The sequence below is a fragment of the Balaenoptera borealis genome (genome assembly GCF_965194805.1).
Source record: "Balaenoptera borealis genome assembly, chromosome: 3".
In the NCBI taxonomy this organism is placed as follows: Eukaryota; Metazoa; Chordata; class Mammalia; order Artiodactyla; family Balaenopteridae; genus Balaenoptera; species Balaenoptera borealis.
In genome coordinates, this window is record NC_138866.1 from 45,339,197 (window position 1) to 45,358,619 (window position 19,423).

A 19,423-nucleotide genomic window follows, 5' to 3' on the forward strand; every position below is an offset into this window, starting at 1 on the left:
GATGGAACAATCTATCAATTCAGCTTCTGATCAGAAGACCAGAACCAGTGCCTTTCAGAGGCTCTTTCCAAAGAATCCCTGTCCTTTCAATTCCTGCAAAGACTGGATTAGACTGGTGCTTGGCTGTGGCCTTCTCCCTTACCTCGAGCAAGTGTGGTGAAGGGACCTGGGTTAAGGGTTGAGTTTCTCTGCTTTCTGGTCATTTGGTTATTTCTGTCTCATCCTTGTTCAGATGGATACCATTCTCCAGCCTGGCTACCAAAGGGCCCGTTCTCTTTCATGGTTTGAATCTATTTAAGTTTGGTGATTATGTTAGGGGAAGCACTGACTGAAACCGCTCGCCCTGGCCGAATGGTTACTATAGTAACCATTTGCATGAGTTATCTTACAACAGGAGGTCCTGGTAAGGAACGCGGAACTGACAAGCTACCACCAACCAGAAGAATTCGGGAGAGGTCAAAAGGAGAGAGAAGACACCAGCCCATATGTCCTACCAACCTCCCAGGACCCTTCTCGCTGGAATCCATCTTGGCTGAGCAATGCGCGCGCCACCAGGGAAGACCCTGAGTCAGAATGATTGGCCAGAGACAACCCAGAAACTAACCCCATCACCATAAAACCCGAGACTGTGAGCCACGTGGCAGAGCAGTCTTCCTGGGTTCCCTTACCCTCCTCCTCTACTCCCAGGCGCCCCTTCCCAATAAAGTCTCTTGCTTTGTCAGCACATGTGTCTCCTCGGACAATTCACTACCGAGTGTTAGACAAGAGCCCACTCTCAGGGCCCTGGAAGGGGTCTCCCTTCCTGCAACAATTATAACATACAAGGCTGGGAACATTTTTGAACTTCCCTCCAAGTTTTTGGTTGTATGGGGTGGATCCCGGAGCTTTTAAAACATCCTGAGAAACAGGGACAATCCTGACAGCTAGATAGTATTTGAATGATTGAAGCTTGCAATATACAGTTTAAACACATGCTCCTATCATGTTAACATTCTGGAAAGTCTCACTGATCTTTCAACTATATCTTTTAAACTATATCTCCCAAATGCATTCACAAGTTTTACAACTGTCTGCTTCTATATTATTCTATGTAGATTTCAATAAGAAAAAATATGTATATGTATACACACACACACACACACACGCACATATATATATATAATCTCAGCAGTTTGGAAATGTTTCATTTTTTAAAATAATAATTAATATTATGTATATGATAAAAGTGAGAAGAGCAGACTTTGGCGGGTATGAAAGAAGCCAAAAGAAGAAAGAAACAGGTCAAGCAAAACTAGGGAGTTAAGAGAAGGAAAATGAGGTGATCTTGGAGAGGAAATTTTCCACAATTTTCCTTTTATTTTATTTATTTAGTTATTTATTTTTGGCTTTGTTGGGTCTTCGTTGCTGCGCATGGGCTTTCTATAGTTGCGGCGAGCAGGGGCTACTCTTCGTTACAGTGCGCGGGCTTCTCATTGCGGTGGCTTCTCTTGTTGCAGAGCATAGGCTCTAGGCGTGTGGGCTTCAGTAGTTGTGGCGCGTGGGCTCAGTAGTTATGGCTCATGGGCTTAGTTGCTCCGCAGCATGTGGGATCTTCCCAGACCAGGGATCGAACCCGTGTCCCCTGCATTGGCAGGCAGATTCTTAACCACTGCACCACCAGGGAAGTCCCAGTTTCCACAATTTTCCTTTTAGATTCTCCACAACTTTGCAAATACACAGACCCACCTGATGCTATTTCCCAAGACCTAGGATTCACTGCTCTTGCTAGGATATCCCTTTGTCCAATTCCATTGAAGTGTCTCTCATCTCCCCTATACCTCACAGTACATGGAAGCCAAAGACAGATCTATTAAGAGGCTGAAGGTCAGGGGTACTTCTTGTATTTTGGAAACTGAGGGGGGACTGAGGCTTACCTGCTCAAAAATACCTCCTTACCAGCCTAAAATTTTAACATTTTTGTCTCTAGGTTTCATCAAGAAAATGTAAGACTGATACATGAATAGGACTGCACATTAACTCAGAATTTTTTCTGGGACGTGATGGGTATGTCATATTTCTTATCACATTTCTGAGATTTAGAAAGCAACTTGTGCTATGCAGATGGAGTGTGGAGAAATTGTTAGGGCTTTGGATTGTTAAATTAATTAAACAAGGAGGTCATTAGACTGAGGAGGCTTTAATGCTTTAGTAGCCTAAGTAAGAAAACCAAATTCTAAACCTGTAAATGCCTCAAGGTTAAGAAATCAAAACCTAAGGACAACCAATCACAAACAGCCAGCTAATCTTTCCCAAATAAGGCAGCTGCTTAAGCTATAACCAATCAAATAAATTCCTTGCTTTGCTTCTGTGACTTCTCTATAAAAGTCTTTTCCCTGGCTCCTTTCTGTGGCGCACCCAAACCACTTCTGAATTAGCACTGCCCAACTGGAATTGATTTTTGCTTAAATAAACTTAAAATTTTAATATGCCTCAGTTTATCTTTTAACACGATAAACTCAATCTATACAGTTTTGGTTAGGAGTTTCCTTCGTGGACCAAGCTTTTCCATGGATAGTAAATGACACAGGACTTCAACAAATAGGTAAAAATTGGTTGAGTAAGTTTTGGAATTTTTGAGATAATATATGTAGTAGAGGAGGGACTTCCCTGGTGGTCCAGTGGGTAAGAATCTGTGCTCCCAATGCAGGGGGCCTGGGTTCAATCCCTGGTTGGGGAACTAGATCCCACACGTATGCTGCAACTAAGAAGCCCGCATGCCACAATGAAGATCCTGTGTGCCGGAACTAAGACCGGTGCAGCCTAAATAAAGAAATATTTAAACAAAAAAAATTTTTGAAAGTATATGTAGTAGAGGAAAAATATTAGTTTGAGTTAATACAATATTCTTATCTATTTATTTTTTTGGTTGGAGTATATAGTTGATTTACAATCAGAATTCTTTTTAGGGAGGAAAATTACCTACAGTAAGCAAAATATCTTTTGGGAGTAGAAAGTACATGTTCATCAGCGCTGAGCTAGGCTGAGGTCTGGAGTGGTAGATTAACTAATTCACAGAATAAACGGACAGGAACGAGATGGTTGAGGTGGTAGGCAAACAAAGCTAACCTTGAGAAGAGGGGAAGTGGTAGGAGAGGGATCCAGCATCTGGAGGGAGAGGTGAGCCCTAGTTGGACTGAAGAGGAATATGGCCAGAGGTTGTCTGCTATTATCTACAATGATGTCTGCATATTTTGTACTATGTCAGAAAATTCTTACTCAATAGTAGTTGTGGGTATATGACTGTTAATACACTAAAGTTATCACTAAAAATTTGATTTGTTACTTATAACCGTTGTGTTTAGGTTTAACTTCATACAACCCAAACCCCTAAATAGCAATTGTTATAAATACACAGAAGATTAGTTTCCTCTCTTGTAAAAGTTCTGAGGTAGGCAGTTCAGGACTCTGTGGTTACTCCACAATTATCAGGGACCAGATTCCTTATATCTTTCTGATCTGCCACCATTAGTGCACTCATTTTCAAAGATTCCTCATGGTCCAAGATGTCTGTGGGAGTGCTAGTCATCACCTCTGAATTCCAACAAAACAAAGAGGAAATGGCAAAAGGGCTTGCCCAGCTGTCTGTCCCCGCCCTTTTTTTATAGACAGCCAATATTTTATTTTAAAAGATATATTTCTATTCACTTACTAATCAGTCTCCTTGAATTTGACTATTTTTTTTATTTTTTATTTTAATTTTTTTAACATCTTTATTGGAGTATAATTGCTTTACAGTGGTATGTTAGTTTCTGCTTTATAACAAAGTGAATCAGCTAAACATATACATATATCCCCATATCTCCACCCTCTTGCGTCTCCCTCCCACCCTCCCTATCCTACCCGTCTAGGTGGTCACAAAGCACCAAGCTGATCTCCCTGTGCTATGTGGCTGCTTCCCACTAGCTATCTATTTCACATTTGGTAGTGTATATATGTCCATGACACTCTCTCACTTCATCCCAGCTTACCCTTCCCCCTCCCCAGGTCCTCAAGTCCATTCTCTACGTCTGCTTCTTTATTCCTGTCCTGCCCCTAGGTTCTTCAGAACCATTTTTTCTTTTTCTTTCTTTTTTTTTAGATTCCATATATATATGTTACCATATGGTATTTGTTTTTCTATTTCTGACTTACTTCACTCTGTATGACAGACTCTAGGTCCATCCACCTCACTACAAATAACTCAATTTCGTTTCTTTTTATGGCTGAGTAATATTCCATCATATATATGTGTCACATCTTCTTTATCCATTCATCTGTCGATGGACACTTAGGTTGCTTCCATGTCCTGGCTATTGTAAATAGACCTGCAATGAACATTGTGGTACATGACTCTTTTTGAATTATGGTTTTCTCAGGGTATATGCCCAGTAGTGGGATTGCTGGGTCATATGGTAGTTCTATTTTTAGTTTTTTAAGGAACCTCCATACTGTTCTCCATAGTGGCTGTATCAGTTTACATTCCCACCAACCGTGCAAGAGGGTTCCCTTTTCTCCACACCCTCTCCAGCATTTATTGTTTGTAGATATTTTCATGATGGCCATTCTGACTGGTGTGAGGTGATACCTTATCGTAGTTTTGATTTGCATTTCTGTAATGATTAGTGATGTTGAGCATCGTTTCATGTGTTTGTTGTCAATCTGTATATCTTCTTTGGAGAAATGTCTATTTAGGTCTTCTGCCCGTTTTTGGATTGGCTTGTTTGTTTTTTTGATATTGAGCTGCATGAGCTGCTTGTAAATTTTGGAGATTAATCCTTTGTCAGTTGCTTCATTTGCAAATATTTTCTCCCATTCTGAGGGTTGTCTTTTCGTCTTGTTTATGGTTTCCTTTGTTGTACAAAAGCTTTTAAGTTTCATTAGGTCCCATTTGTTTATTTCTGTTTTTATTTCCATTTCTCTAGGAGGTGGGTCAAAAAGGATCTTGCTGTGATTTATGTCATAGAGTGTTCTGCCTATGTTTTCCTCTAAGAGTTTTATAGTGTCTGGCCTTACATTTAGGTCTTTAATCCATTTTGAGTTTATTTTTGTGTATGGTGTTAGGGAGTGTTCTAATTTCATTCTTTTACATGTAGCTGTCCAGTTTTCCCAGCACCACTTATTGAAGAGGCTATCTTTTCTCCATTGTAAATTCTTGCCTCCTTTATCAAAAATAAGGTGACCATATGTGCGTGGGTTTATCTCTGGGCTTTCTATCCTGTTCCATTGATCTATATTTCTGTTTTTGTGCCAGCACCATACTGTCTTTGATTACTGTAGCTTTGTCATATAGTCTGAAGTCAGGGAGCCTGATTCCTCCAGCTCTGTTTTTCTTTCTCAAGATTGCTTTGGCTATTCGGGGTCTTTTGTGTTTCCATACAAATTGTGAAATTATTTGTTCTAGTTCTGTGAAAAATGCCATTGGTAGTTTGATAGGGATTGCACCATATTTGTAGATTGCTTTGGGTAGTATAGTCATTTTCACAATGTTGATTCTTCCAATCCAAGAACATGGTATATCTCTCCATCTCTTTGTATCAACTTTAATTTCTTTCATCAGTGTCTTATAGTTTTCTGCATACAAGTCTTTTATCTCCTTAGGTAGGTTTATTCCTAGATATTGTATTCTTTTTGTTGCAGTGGTAAATGGGAGTGTTTCCTTAATTTCTCTTTCAGATTTTTCATCATTAGTGTATAGGAATGCAAGAGATTTCTGTGCATTAATTTTATATCCTGCTACTTTATCAACTTCATTGATTAACTCTAGTAGTTTTCTGGTAGCATCTTTAGGATTCTCTATGTATAGTATCATGTCATCTGCAAACAGTGACAGCTTTACTTCTTTTCCGATTTGGATTCCTTTTATTTCTTTATCTTCTCTGATTGTTGTGGCTAAAACTTCCAAAACTATGTTGAATAATAGTTGTGAGAGTGGACATCCTTGTCTTATTCCTGATCTTAGTGGAAATGGTTTCAGTTTTTCACCCTTGAGAACAACGTTGGCTGTGGGTTTGTCATATATGGCCTTTATTATGTTGAGGTACGTTCCCTCTATGCCTACTTTCTGGAGGGTTTTTATCATACATGGGTGTTGAATTTTGTCAAAAGCTTTTCTGCATCTATTGAGATGATCATATGGTTTTTCTCCTTCAGTTTGTTAATATGGTTTATCACATTGATTGATTTGCGTATATTGAAGAATCCTTGCATTCCTGGGATAAACCCCACTTGATCATGGTGTATGATCCTTTTAATGTGCTGTTGGATTCTGTTTGCGAGTATTTTGTTGAGGATTTTTGCATCTATGTTCATCAGTGATTTTGGCCTGTAGTTTTCTTTCTTTGTGACATCTTTGTCTGGTTTTGGTATCAGGGTGATGGTGGCCTCGTAGAATGAGTTTGGGAGTGTTCCTCCCTCTGCTATATTTTGGAAGAGTTTGAGAAGGATAGGTGTTAGCTCTTCTCTAAATGTTTGATAGAATTCACCTGTGAAGCCATCTGGTCCTGGTGTTTTGTTTGTTGGAAGATTTTTAATCACAGTCTGAATTTCAGTGCTTGTGATTGGTCTATTTATATTTTCTCTTTCTTCCTGGTTCAGTCTCGAAAGGTTGTGCTTTTCTAAGAATTTGTCCAATTCTTCCAGGTTGTCCATTTTATTGGCATATAGTTGCTTATAGTAATCGCTCATGATCCTTTATATTTCTGCATTGTCAGTTGTTATTTCTCCTTTTTCATTTCTAATTCTATTGATTTGAGTCTTCTCCGTTTTTTTCTTGATGAGTCTGGCTAATCGTTTATCAATTTTGTTTATCTTCTCAAAGAACCAGCTTTTAGTTTTATTTATCTTTGCTATTGTTCCCTTCATTTCTTTTTCATTTATTTCTGATCTGATCTTTATGATTTCTTTCCTTCTGCTAACTTTGGGGGTTTTTTGTTCTTCTTTATCTAATTGCTTTAGGTGTAAGGTTAGGTTGTTTATTTGAGATGTTTCTTGTTTCTTGAGGTAGGATTGTATTGATATAAACTTCCCTCTTAGAACTGCTTTGGCTGCATCCCATAGGTTTTGGGTCCTCGTGTTTTCCTTGTCATTTGTTCCTAGGTATGTTTTGATTTCCTCTTTGATTTCTTCAGTGATCTCTTGGTTATTTAGTAGTGTATTGTTTAGCCTCCATGTGTTTGTATTTTTTACAGATTTTTTCCTGTAATTGATATCTCGTCTCATAGTGTTGTGGTCAGAAAAGATACTTGATAAGATTTCAATTTTCTTAAATTTACCAAGGCTTGATTTGTGACCCAAGATATGATCTATCCTGGAGAATGTTACATGAGCACTTGAGAAGAAAGTGTATTCTGTTGTTTTTGGATGGAATGTCCTATAAATATCAATTAAGTCCATCTTGTTTAATGTATCATTTAAAGCTTGTGTTTCCTTATTTATTTTCATTTTGGATGATCTGTCCATTGGTGAAAGTGGGGTGTTAAAGTCCCCTACTATGATTGTCTTACTGTCGATTTCCCCTTTTATGGCTGTTAGCATTTGCCTTATGTATTGAGGTGCTCCTATGTTGGGTGCATAGTTATTTACAATTGTTATGTCTTCTTGGATTTATCCCTTGATCATTATGTAGTGTCCTTCTTTGTCTCTTGTAATAGTCTTTATTTTAAAGTCTATTTTGTCTGATATGAGAATTGCTACTCCATCTTTCTTTTGATTTCCATTTGCATGGAATATCTTTTTCCATCCCCTCACTTTCAGTCTGTATGTGTCCCTAGGTCTGAAGTGGGTCTCTTGTAGACAGCATATATATGGGTCTTGTTTTTGTATCCATTCAGCCAGTCTGTGTCTTTTGGTTGGAGCATTTAATCCATTTACATTTAAGATAGTTATTGATATGTATGTTCCTATTACCATTTTCTTAATTGTTTTGGGTTTGTTATTAGGTCTTTTCCTTCTCTTGTGTTTCCTGCCTAGAGAAGTTCTTTTAGCATTTGTTATAAAGCTGGTTTGGTGGTGCTGAATTCTCTTAGCTTTTGCTTGTCTGTAAAGGTTTTAATTTCTCTGCTGAATCTGAATGAGATCCTTGCTGGGTAGAGTAATCTTGGCTGTAGGTTTTTCCCTTTCATCACTTTAAATATGTCCTGCCACTCCCTTCTGGATTGCAGAGTTTCTGCTAAGAGATCAGGTGTTAACCTTATGGGGATTCCCTTGTATGTTATTTGTCATTTTGCCCTTGCCACTTTTAATATTTTTTCTTTGTATTTAATTTTTGATAGTTTGATTAATATGTGTCTTGGCATGTTTCTCCTTGGATTTATCCTGTATGGGACTCTCTGTGCTTCCTGGACTTGATTATTCCCTTTCCCATATTAGGGAAGTTTTCAACTATAATCTCTTCAAATATTTTCTCAGTCCCTTTCTTCTTCTCGTCTTCTTCTGGGACCTCTATAATTCGAATGCTGGTGTGTTTAATGTTGTCCCCGTAGTCTCTACGACTGTCCTTAATTCTCTTCATTCTTTTTTCTTTATTCTGCTCTGCGGTAGTTATTTCCACTATTTTATCTTCCAGGTCACTTATCCGTTCTTCTGCCTCAATTATTCTGCATTGATTCCTTCTAGAGAATTTTTAATTTCATTTATTGTGTTGCTCATCATTGTTTGCTTGCTCTTTAGTTCTTCTAGGTCCTTGTTAAACGTTACTTGTATTTTCTCCATTCTATTTCCAAGATTTTGGATCATCTTTACTATCATTACTCTGAATTCTTTTTCAGGTAGACTGCCTATTTCCTCTTCATTTGTTTGGTCTGGTGGGTTTTTGCCTTGCTCCTTCATCTGCTGTGTGTTTCTCTGTCTTCTCATTTTGCTTAACCTACTGTGTTTGGGGTCTCCTTTTTGCAGGCTGCAGGTTTGTAGTTCCCGTTGTTTTTGGTGCCTGTTCCCAGTGGCTAAGGTTTGTTCAGTGGGTTGTGTAGGCTTCCTGGTGGAGGGGACTGGTGCCTGTGTTCTGGTGGATGAGGCTGAATCTTGTCTTTCTGGTGGGCAGGACCGTGACCGGTGGTGTGTTTTGGGGTGTCTGTGACCTTATTATGATTTTAGGCAGCCTGTCTGCTAATGGGTGGGGTTGTGTTCCTGTCTTGCTAGTTGTTTGGCTTAGGGTGTCCACTACTCTAGCTTGCTGGTCGTTAAGTGGAGCTGGGTCTTAGTGTTGAGATGGAGATCTCTGGGGGAGCTTTTGGCATTTGATATTATGTGGAGTTGGGAGGTCTCTGGTGGACCAATGTCCTGAACTCGGCTCTCCCACCTCAGAGGCACAGGCCTGATACCCAGCTGGAGCACCAAGACCTTGTCAGCCACAGGGCTGCTAGTGTTGGAGGGTCTCCTGCAGAGGCAGGTGCTGGCTGTAGCTCACCGTGGGGACAAGGACACTCTGTCTGTCCCTTTTAATCAGTCTTCCCACCCATCCAACAACTTCTGTTTGCATTTCTTTAGCCAGAACTACTAGAACTTGTTTCTGTGTGGGAGAAAGATTCAGATAAAAATTTCATAAAAGATAAGAAATCATGAATAATGAGCATCCTTTTCCTGGATTTGTTTTATACTGATCTTTTGTTCAGATTAAAGCTCCATTAAAATGGAAGGTTTAAGTGGTAAGAGGCAACTACTCAGCAACTTCCCTGCTTGATGACTATCTAATCATTTTTAAGATGCACATCAAATGTCCCCTTCTCTATGAAGCCCTTTCCTAAATCACTCAGTACCTTAAATTACTTCTTCTGCATTCCCAAAATATTTCACACTTACCTCTTCAACTGAATGTACTATACTGTATTATAATTAGATTTATACATCTGTCTCCTTTAGTAGATGGAAACTTTCTGATCCGACTACTCTTTGTTGTACTTCTCCAACACCTAACATTATACTTGACACATAGTGGACAACAAATGACACATGAGAATGAAAGTAAGAAGGAAAGTAGAAAGGTAGCGGTAGATAAAAACTGAGAAGCTCTGAGACAAGAAATAGGATAACATATTTTAAGTGTAACAGTGTGACCAACTATCCTGGTTTGATCAGGAATCAGGGGTTTTAAAATTTAATTTAATTTTATTTTTATATAGCATGTTCTTACTAGCTATCTATTTTATACATATCAGTGTATACATGTCAATCCCAACCTCCCAATTCATCCCACCACCACTGACCCCCCCACCAAATTTCTATTAAATAGTTTCCATATGCCGGGTACCATGCAGGGTATTTGGAATTATTCCTCTCATTTATATGCCTTAAGTAGAATGCACTCTATAATGTAAAATGCAAAGAAAATATAAAGGATCATTCTTCTTACCCAATAAGAGGTCTGGGGGTGGCAGAGCTGGTCTAGAATGACTTGGCAATACTATCAATGAACAAGGTCCCATCTCTCTTCCTCTTCTGCTATCAGAGTGACGACTGAAGTACTGCAAGAAAGGTATAGCAGAGAACAGTTTGACCAAATGCTTTACCTTGCTGAAACAGGGACCACTAGCCTTCCAGGCTCCAGTTAGGTGGATCTTTAAAGCCCTCTGTCAAACACTTAGTTTCCCATTTTACTTGCAGCATTCCACTACAGGTTAGGAACTGTGTTTGGCTTCTAATAACAGGGTCTCAAACACCAGTGGCTCAGTAAATTTTTTCACTTTTCTCAAGTAATGGCAAGCTGGGGTGAGGTGATCCAGGGCTGGAACAGAGGTTCTGCTGTGTCACTGGGGACTCAGGATCTTCCTATCTTTCTGCTCAGTTATCCTGAGCATGTGCTTGTGGCACAAGATGGCTAATCCAATTCTGCATGACCTCTGCATTCCTAGCAAGAGAAAGAATGTGAAGGGCAGGAGGCACGTATAGGCTGAGCACCTATCTTCACTCTTTCAAAGGCCTTTCCCAGAAGTGCCACCTAGCAACGGATAACTCATTGGACAGAATATGTGATCATTGCAGCTCCAGGAAACTTGGAAAATTTGTGTTTTTAGCCAAGTCCAGGCACACTGCCTCTCTGAACTAAGTTGGAGATATTTCAGTAAAAGAGAAGGGGAGAAAGAATATTGGGTAGGCATCTAGCAGTGACTTCCAGAAACCAATGGTCCACCCAGTATTGGGCTTCATCTCACTATATGAAGATGCATGACTGGCTTCTAAGATTTGATCCTGCAAAGGACCAACCATGGTCTTGAAAACATCAGATCAATACAGATTCGCATATATCTTCCCAGACATCTCTTCTGGTAATAAAGATGTTTTCAATTTATATAGGATTCTTTCTCTGGTTATTTAACAAGTTAGTGGGATTTAAAAATGTATTAAAATTGCTTCAGATCCATCACTGTCATGAATGATGTTAGGAAATATTTGCCAGAAGCCAAACATTTGAACAGCTTTAAGCATGGCATCAGAAAAACTACAATTACATTCAGGAAAGAACTGCTTGACGTGTGACATTAAAATGCAGTTCCCCAGGCAACTGAGAGGGAGATACATTCAATAACTCAGAGCTTCCAAGAATTGCTAAGATCATCCAGAATTTGCAACACCATTTATTTATTTTTCATTGACAGTTAAATTACCACTTGAAAGCATCTGCTGACTAGAAAACAAATCCTCTACTCTGGATAAACTAGGCATCCTCCAGAAATAACTCCCACACTAATTGATAGAGGGGATCAGGGAGAAGGCATGAGCAGTGGAAATATGTGGCTGGATGTATAGCCTTGCCATCAGACACGGCTGTGTTGGAGATGGCACTCTTTGCAGATAAATGTTGGTCAGTGTTCAGATCATCTTTGTCTCAGATGACAGAGCGCCAGCCCAGTGTTCTCATCATACATGAGTCTGACAACCTTTTATTGAACTGTGCCATTTCACAATTCCTGGTTGGGAACTCAACAAATAGGTGTTTACTAGGAAACAATATTCAGCAAAATGCATTGTCTAAAGTATAATTCTGTACATCCATGATCAGGGGTTGCACAGTGTGCTTAAAAAAAAAAAAAACAAACCAAACTCACAGTATTTACAATACAGTTTTACCTCACTTAACACAATCTATTACTGAAAAGCTTGAAACAAATCATATTCTTATGGATTTACATTATAATTACAGAAATATTTTATTTCAACTTCTGATTAGTTTTCAGTTAGCAAGATATAACACTAAGTTTTTTCTGGTATGTACTTAGTTTCCCTTAAGTAAATTAGCAGTTAAATACTCATTTTCCAAGGGATCTTTCTATAATCAGAATATTCTTTTCATATTTTAAACACTCTTGCCATTAACAATGGCTAACATTTATCACTCAATTGTTCTGTCTCTAGTACTGTTGCTAAATTCTCTACATAGATTATCTCAAACTCCCTCAACAAGCCTATGAAAAATATTCTATTATTAGTATACTCATTCTACAGATGAGGAAACTGAGGCTTAAAGAAATTAGGAAACGTGCCCATGGTCAACAAGCTGATAACCGATGGAGGCAAGGGCACGAACCCAGGGAGGGTGACACCTCAGATTGTTTCTTAACCACTACATGACATAGCCCTTATTTATTTATTTTTTTTAAACATCTTTATTGAAGTATAATTGCCTTACAATGGTGTGTTAGCTTCTGCTTTATAACAAAGTTAATCAGTTATACATATACAATATGTTCCCATATCTCTTCCCTCTTGCATCTCCCTCCCTCCCACCCTCCCCATCCCACCCCTCTAGGTGGTCACAAAGCACCGAGCTGATCTCCCTGTGCTATGCGGCTGCTTCCCACTAGCTATCTATTTTACATTTGGTAGTGTATATATGTCCATGACACTCTCTCACCCTGTCACATCTCACCCCACCCCCTCCCTATATCCTCAAGTCCATTCTTTAGTAGGTCTGTGTCTTTATTCCCGTCTTGCCACTAGGTTCTTCATGGCCTTTTGTTTTTTTTTTCCTTAGATTCCATATATATGTGTTAGCATACTGTATTTGTTTTTCTCTTTCTGACTTACTTCACTCTGTATGACAGACTCTAACTCCATCCACCTCATTACAAATACCTCCATTTCATTTCTTTTTATGACTGAGTAATATTCCATTGTATATATGTGCCACATCTTCTTTATCCATTCATCTGTCGATGGACATTTAGGTTGCTTCCATGTCCTGGCTATTGTAAATAGAGCTGCAATGAACATTTTGGTACATGACTCTTTTTGAACTATGGTTTTCTCAGGGTATACGCCCAGTAGTGGGATTGCTGGATCGTATGGTAGTTCTATTTGTAGTTTTTTAAGGAACCTCCATACTGTTCTCCATAGTGGCTGTATCAATTTACATTCCCACCAACAGTGGAAGAGAGTTCCCTTTCCTCCACACCCTCTCCAGCATTTATTGTTTCTAGATTTTTTGGTGATGGCCATTCTGACCGGTGTGAGATGATATCTCATTGTAGTTTTGATTTGCATTTCTCTAATGATTAATGATGTTGAGCATTCTTTCATGTGTCTGTAGGCCATCTGTATATCTTCTTTGGAGAAATGTCTGTTTAGGTCTTCTGCCCATTTTTGGATTGGGTTGTTCGTTTTTTTGTTATTGAGCTGCATGAGCTGCTTGTAAATCTTGGAGATTAATCCTTTGTCAGTTGCTTCATTTGCAAATATTTTCTCCCATTCTGATGGTTGTCTTTTGGTCCTGTTTATGGTTTCCTTTGCTGTGCAAAAGCTTTTAAGTTTCATTAGGTCCCATTTGTTTATTTGTGTTCTTATTTCCATTTCTCTGGGAGCTGGGTCAAAAAGAATCTTGCTGTGATGTATGTCATAGAGTGTTCTGCCTATGTTTTCCTCTAAGAGTTTGATAGTGTCTGGTCTTACACTTAGGTCTTTAATCCATTTTGAGTTTATTTTTGTGCATGGTGTCAGGGAGTGTTCTAATTTCATACTTTTACATGTATCTGTCCAATTTTCCCAGCACCACTTATTGAAGAGGCTGTCTTTTCTCCACTGTACATGCTTGCCTCCTTTATCAAAGATAAGGCGACCATATGTGCGTGGGTTTATCTCTGGGCTTTCTATCCTGTTCCATTGATCAATATTTCTATTTTTGTGCCAGTACCAAACTGTCTTGATTATTGTAGCTTTGTAATATAGTCTGAAGTCAGGGAGCCTGATTCCCCCAGCTCCATTTTTCGTTCTCAAGATTGCTTTGGCTATTCGGGGTCTTTTGTGTTTCCATACAAATTGTGAAATTTTTTGTTCTAGTTCTGTGAAAAATGCCAGTGGTAGTTTGATAGGGATTGCATTGAATCTGTACATTGCTTTGGGTAGTAGAGTCATTTTCACAATGTTGATTCTTCCAATCCAGGAACATGGTATATCTTTCCATCTATTTGTATCATCTTTAATTTCTTTCATCAGTGTCTTATAATTTTCTGCATACAGGTCTTTTGTCTCCTTAGGTAGGTTTATTCCTAGATATTTTATTCTTTTTGTTGCAATGGTAAACGGGAGTGTTTTCTTAATTTCACTTTCAGATTTTTCGTCATTAGTGTATAGAAATGCAAGAGATTTCTGTGCATTAATTTTGTATCCTGCTACTTTATCAACTTCATTGATTAGCTCTAGGAGTTTTCTGGTAGCATCTTTAGGATTCTCTATGTATAGTATCATGTCATCTCCAAACAGTGACAGCTTTACTTCTTCTTTTCTGATTTGGATTCCTTTTATTTCTTTGTCTTCTCTGATTGCTGTGGCTAACACTTCCAAAACTATGTTGAATAATAGTGGTGAGAGTGGGCAACCTTGTCTTGTTCCTGATCTTAGTGGAAATGGTTTCAGTTTTTCACCATTGAGGACAATGTTGGCTGTGGGTTTGTCATATATGGCCTTTATTATGTTGAGGAAAGTTCCCTCTATGCCTACTTTCTGCAGGGCTTTTATCATAAATGGGTGTTGAATTTTGTCGAAAGCTTTCTCTGCATCTATTGAGATGATCATATGGTTTTTCTCCTTCAATTTGTTAATATGGTGTATCACATTGATTGATTTACGTATATTGAAGAATCCTTGCATTCCTGGGATAAACCCCACTTGATCATGGTGTATGATCCTTTTAATGTGCTGTTGGATTCTGTTTGCGAGTATTTTGTTGAGGATTTTTGCATCTATGTTCATCAGTGATATTGGCCTGTAGTTTTCTTTCTTTGTGACATCTTTGTCTGGTTTTGGTATCAGGGTGATGGTGGCCTCGTAGAATGAGTTTGGGAGTGTTCCTCCCTCTGCAATATTTTGGAAGAGTTTGAGAAGGATAGGTGTTAGCTCTTCTCTAAATGTTTGATAGAATTCACCTGTGAAGCCATCTGGTCCTGGGCTTTTGTTTGTTGGAAGGTTTTTAATCACAGTTTCAATTTCAGTGCTTGTGATTGGTCTGTTCATATTTTCTATTTCTTCCTGGTTCAGTCTCGGCAGTTTGTGCATTTCTAAGAATCTGTCCATTTCTTCCAGGTTGTCCATTTTATTGGCATAGAGTTGCTTGTAGTAATCTCTCATGATCTTTTGTATTTCTGCAGTGTCAGTGGTTACTTCTCCTTTTTCATTTCTAATTCTATTGATTTGAGTCTTCTCCCTTTTTTCTCTTGATGAGTCTGGCTAATGGTTTATCAATTTTGTTTATCTTCTCAAAGAACCAGCTTTTAGTTTTATTGATTTTTGCTATTGTTTCCTTAATTTCTTTTTCATTTATTTCTGACCTGATCTTTATGATTTCTTTCCTTCTGCTAACTTTGGGGGTTTTTTGTTCTTCTTTCTCTAATTGCTTTAGGTGCAAGGTTAGGTTGTTTATTCGCGATGTTTCCTGTTTCTTGAGGTAGGCTTTTATTGCTATAAACTTCCCTCTTAGCACTGCTTTTGCTGCGTCCCATAGGTTTTGGGTCGTCATATCTCCATTGTCATTTGTTTCTAGGTATTTTTTGATTTCCCCTTTGATTTCTTCAGTGATCACTTCATTATTAAGTAGTGTATTGTGTAGCCTCCATGTGTTTGTATTTTTTACACATCTTTTCCTGTAATTGATATCTAGTCTCATAGTGTTGTGGTCGGAAAAGATACTTGATACGATTTCAATTTTCTTAAATTTACCAAGGCTTGATTTGTGACCCAAGATATGATCTATCCTGGAGAATGTTCCATGCGCACTTGAGAAAAATGTGTATTCTGTTGTTTTTGGGTGGAATGTCCTATAAATATCAATTAAGTCCATCTTGTTTAATGTATCATTTAAAGCTTGTGTTTCCTTATTTATTTTCATTTTGGATGATCTGTCCATTGGTGAAAGTGGGGTGTTAAAGTCCCCTACTATGATTGTGTTGCTGTCAATTTCCCCTTTTATGGTTGTTAGTATTTGCCTTATGTATTGAGGTGCTCCTATGTTGGGTGCATAAATATTTACAATTGTTATACCTTCCTCTTGGATCGATCCCTTGATCATTATATAGTGTCCTTCTTTGTCTCTTATAATATTCTTTATTTTAAAGTCTATTTTGTCTGATATGAGGATTGCTACTCCAGCTTTCTTTTGATTTCCATTTGCATGGAATATCTTTTTCCATCCCCTCACTTTCAGTCTGTATGTGTCTCTAGGTCTGAAGTGGGTCTCTTGTAGACAGCATATATATGGGTCTTGTTTTTGTATCCATTCAGCCAGTCTGTGTCTTTTGGTGGGAGCATTTAATCCATTTACATTCAAGGTAATTATCGATATGTATGTTCCTAGTCCCATTTTCTTAAATGTTTTGGGTTTGTTATTGTAGGTGTTTTCCTTCTCTTGTGTGTTTCTTGCCTAGAGAAGTTCCTTTAGCATTTGTTGTAAAGCTGGTTTGGTGGTGCTGAACTCTCTCAGCTTTTGCTTGTCTGTAAAGGTTTTAATTTCTCCATCACATCTGAATGAGATCCTTGCTGGGTAGAGTAATCTTGGTTGTAGGTTTTTCTCCTTCATCACTTTAAGTATATCCTGCCACTCCCTTCTGGCTTGCAGAGTTTCTGCTGAAAGATCAGAGGTTAACCTTATGGGGATTCCCTTGTGTGTTATTTGTTGTTTTTCCCTTGCTGCTTTTAATATGTTTTCTTTATATTTAATTTTTGACAGTTTGATTAATATGTGTCTTGGCGTGTTTCTCCTTGGGTTTATCCTGTATGGGACTCTCTGTGCTTCCTGGACTTGATTAACTATTTCCTTTCCCATATTAGGGAAGTTTTCAACTATAATCTCTTCAAATATTTTCTCAGTCCCTTTCTTTTTCTCTTCTTCTTCTGGGACCCCTATAATTCGAATGTTGGTGCGTTTAATGTTGTCCCAGAGGTCTCTGAGACTGTCCTCAGTTCTTTTCATTCTTTTTTCTTTATCCTGCTCTGCAGTAGTTATTTCCACCATTTTATCTTCCAGGTCACTTATCCTTTCTTCTGCCTCAGTTATTCTGCTATTGATCCCATCTAGAGTATTTTTAATTTCATTTATTGTGTTTTTCATCGTTGCTTGGTTTCTCTTTAGTTCTTCTACGTCCTTGTTAAATGTTTCTTGCATTTTGTCTATTCTATTTCCAAGATTTTGGATCATCCTTACTATCATTATTCTGAATTCTTTTTCAGGTAGACTACCTATTTCCTCTTCATTTGTTAGGTCTGGTGTGTTTTGACCCTGCTCCTTCATCTGCTGTGTGTTTTTCTGTCGTCTCATTTTGCTTATCTTACTGTGTTTGGGGTCTCCTTTTCACAGGCTGCAGGTTCGTAGTTCCCGTTGTTTTTGGTATCTGTCCCCAGTGGGTAAGGTTGGTTCAGTGGGTTGTGTAGGCTTCCTGGTGGAGGGGACTATTGCCTGTGTTCTGGTGGATGAGGTTGAATCTTGTCTTTCTGGTGGGCACGTCCACGTCTGGTGATGTGTTTTGGGGTGTCTGTGGCCTTATGATTTTAGGCAGCCTCCCTGCTAATGGATGGGGCTGTGTTCCTGTCTTGCTAGTTGTTTGGCATAGGGTGTCCAGCCCTGTAGCTTGCTGGTCGTTGAGTGAAGCTGGGTCTTGATGTTGAGATGGAGATCTCTGAGAGATTTTTGCCGTTTGGTATTACGTGGAGCTGGTAGGTCTCTTGTGGACCAGTGTCCTGAAGTTGGCTCTCCCACCTCAGAGGCACAGCCCTGATGCCTGGCTGGAGCACCAAGAGCCTTTCATCCACACAGCTCAGAATATAAGGGAGAAAAAAATAGAAAGAAAAAAAGAGGATAAAATAAAATAAAATAAAGCTATTATAATAAAAAATAAGAAAAAAAATTATTAAGAGTAAATGTATTCAGAAAAAAAATTTTTTTTAATTTTAAAAAATAGATTTATTAATTTTTTATAGTAAAAAATAAGAAAAAAATTTTTAAGAAAAAAATTTATTAAGAAAAAAATTTTTTAATTTTTTAAAATAAAAAATATGAAAAAACTTATTAAAAATTTTTTTAATTTCTAAAAATAGAAAATACGGAAAAAATTATTAAGAAAACATATATTAGGAAAAAAAAATTTTTTTAAGTAAAAAATAAAAAAAAAAAATGGACGGACCTAACCCTAGGACTGATGGTGAAAGCAAAGCTATATAGACAAAATCTCACCCAGAAGCATACACATATACACTCACAAAAAAAGGAAAAGGGGAAATTAATATATCCTGCTCCTAAAGTCCACCTTTTGAATTTGGGATGATTCGTTGTCTATTCAGGTATTCAACAGATGCAGGCACATCAAGTTGTTTGTGGAGCTTTAATCCGCTGCTTCTGAGGCTGCTGGGAGAGATTTCCCTTTCTCTTCTTTGTTCGTACAGCTCCCAGCGTTCAGCTTTGGATTTGGACCCGCCTCTGCATGTACGTCGCCTGAGGGCGTCCGTTCCCCGCCCAGACAGAACGGGGTTAAAGGAGCAGCTGCTTCGGGGGCTCTGGCTCACTCAGGCCGGGGGAGGGAGCGGTACGAAGGAGGCGGGGCGAGCCTGCGGAGTCAGAGGCGTCGTGACGTTGCAGCAGCCTGAGGCGCGCCATGTGTTCTCCCGGGGAAGTTGTCCCTGGCAGTGGCGAGCTGCACCGGCTCCCGGGAGGGGCAGTGTGGAGAGTGACCTGTGCTCGCACACAGGCTTCTTGGTGGCGGCAGCAGCAGCCTTAGCGTTTCCTACCAGTCTCTGGGGTCCGCGCTGATGGCCGCGGCTCGTGCCCATCTCTGGGGTCCGCGCTGTTAGCCGCGGCTCGCGCCCGCCTCTGGAGTTCGTCTAGGCGGCGCTCTGAATCCCCTCTCCTTGCGCGCCGCGAAACAAAGAGGCAAGAAAAAGTCTCTTGCCTCTTCGGCGGCTGCAGACCTCCTCTCCGGCTCCCTCCCAGCTCGCC

General features: G+C 39.0%; 1 long non-coding RNA gene across 1 annotated transcript in view; it reads right to left on the reverse strand.

The window, feature by feature from the left end:
• Positions 1-2,663: 2,663 nt before the first annotated feature.
• Positions 2,664-19,423, reverse strand: part of LOC309626208 — a 28,035-nt gene continuing 11,275 nt past the window's right edge. The window contains exons 2-3 of the long non-coding RNA XR_014243024.1: positions 10,364-10,475; positions 2,664-2,799 (exon numbers count right to left, since the gene is read on the reverse strand). This is a non-coding gene — a long non-coding RNA (uncharacterized lncRNA). The remainder of the gene's footprint in view (positions 2,800-10,363; positions 10,476-19,423) is intronic.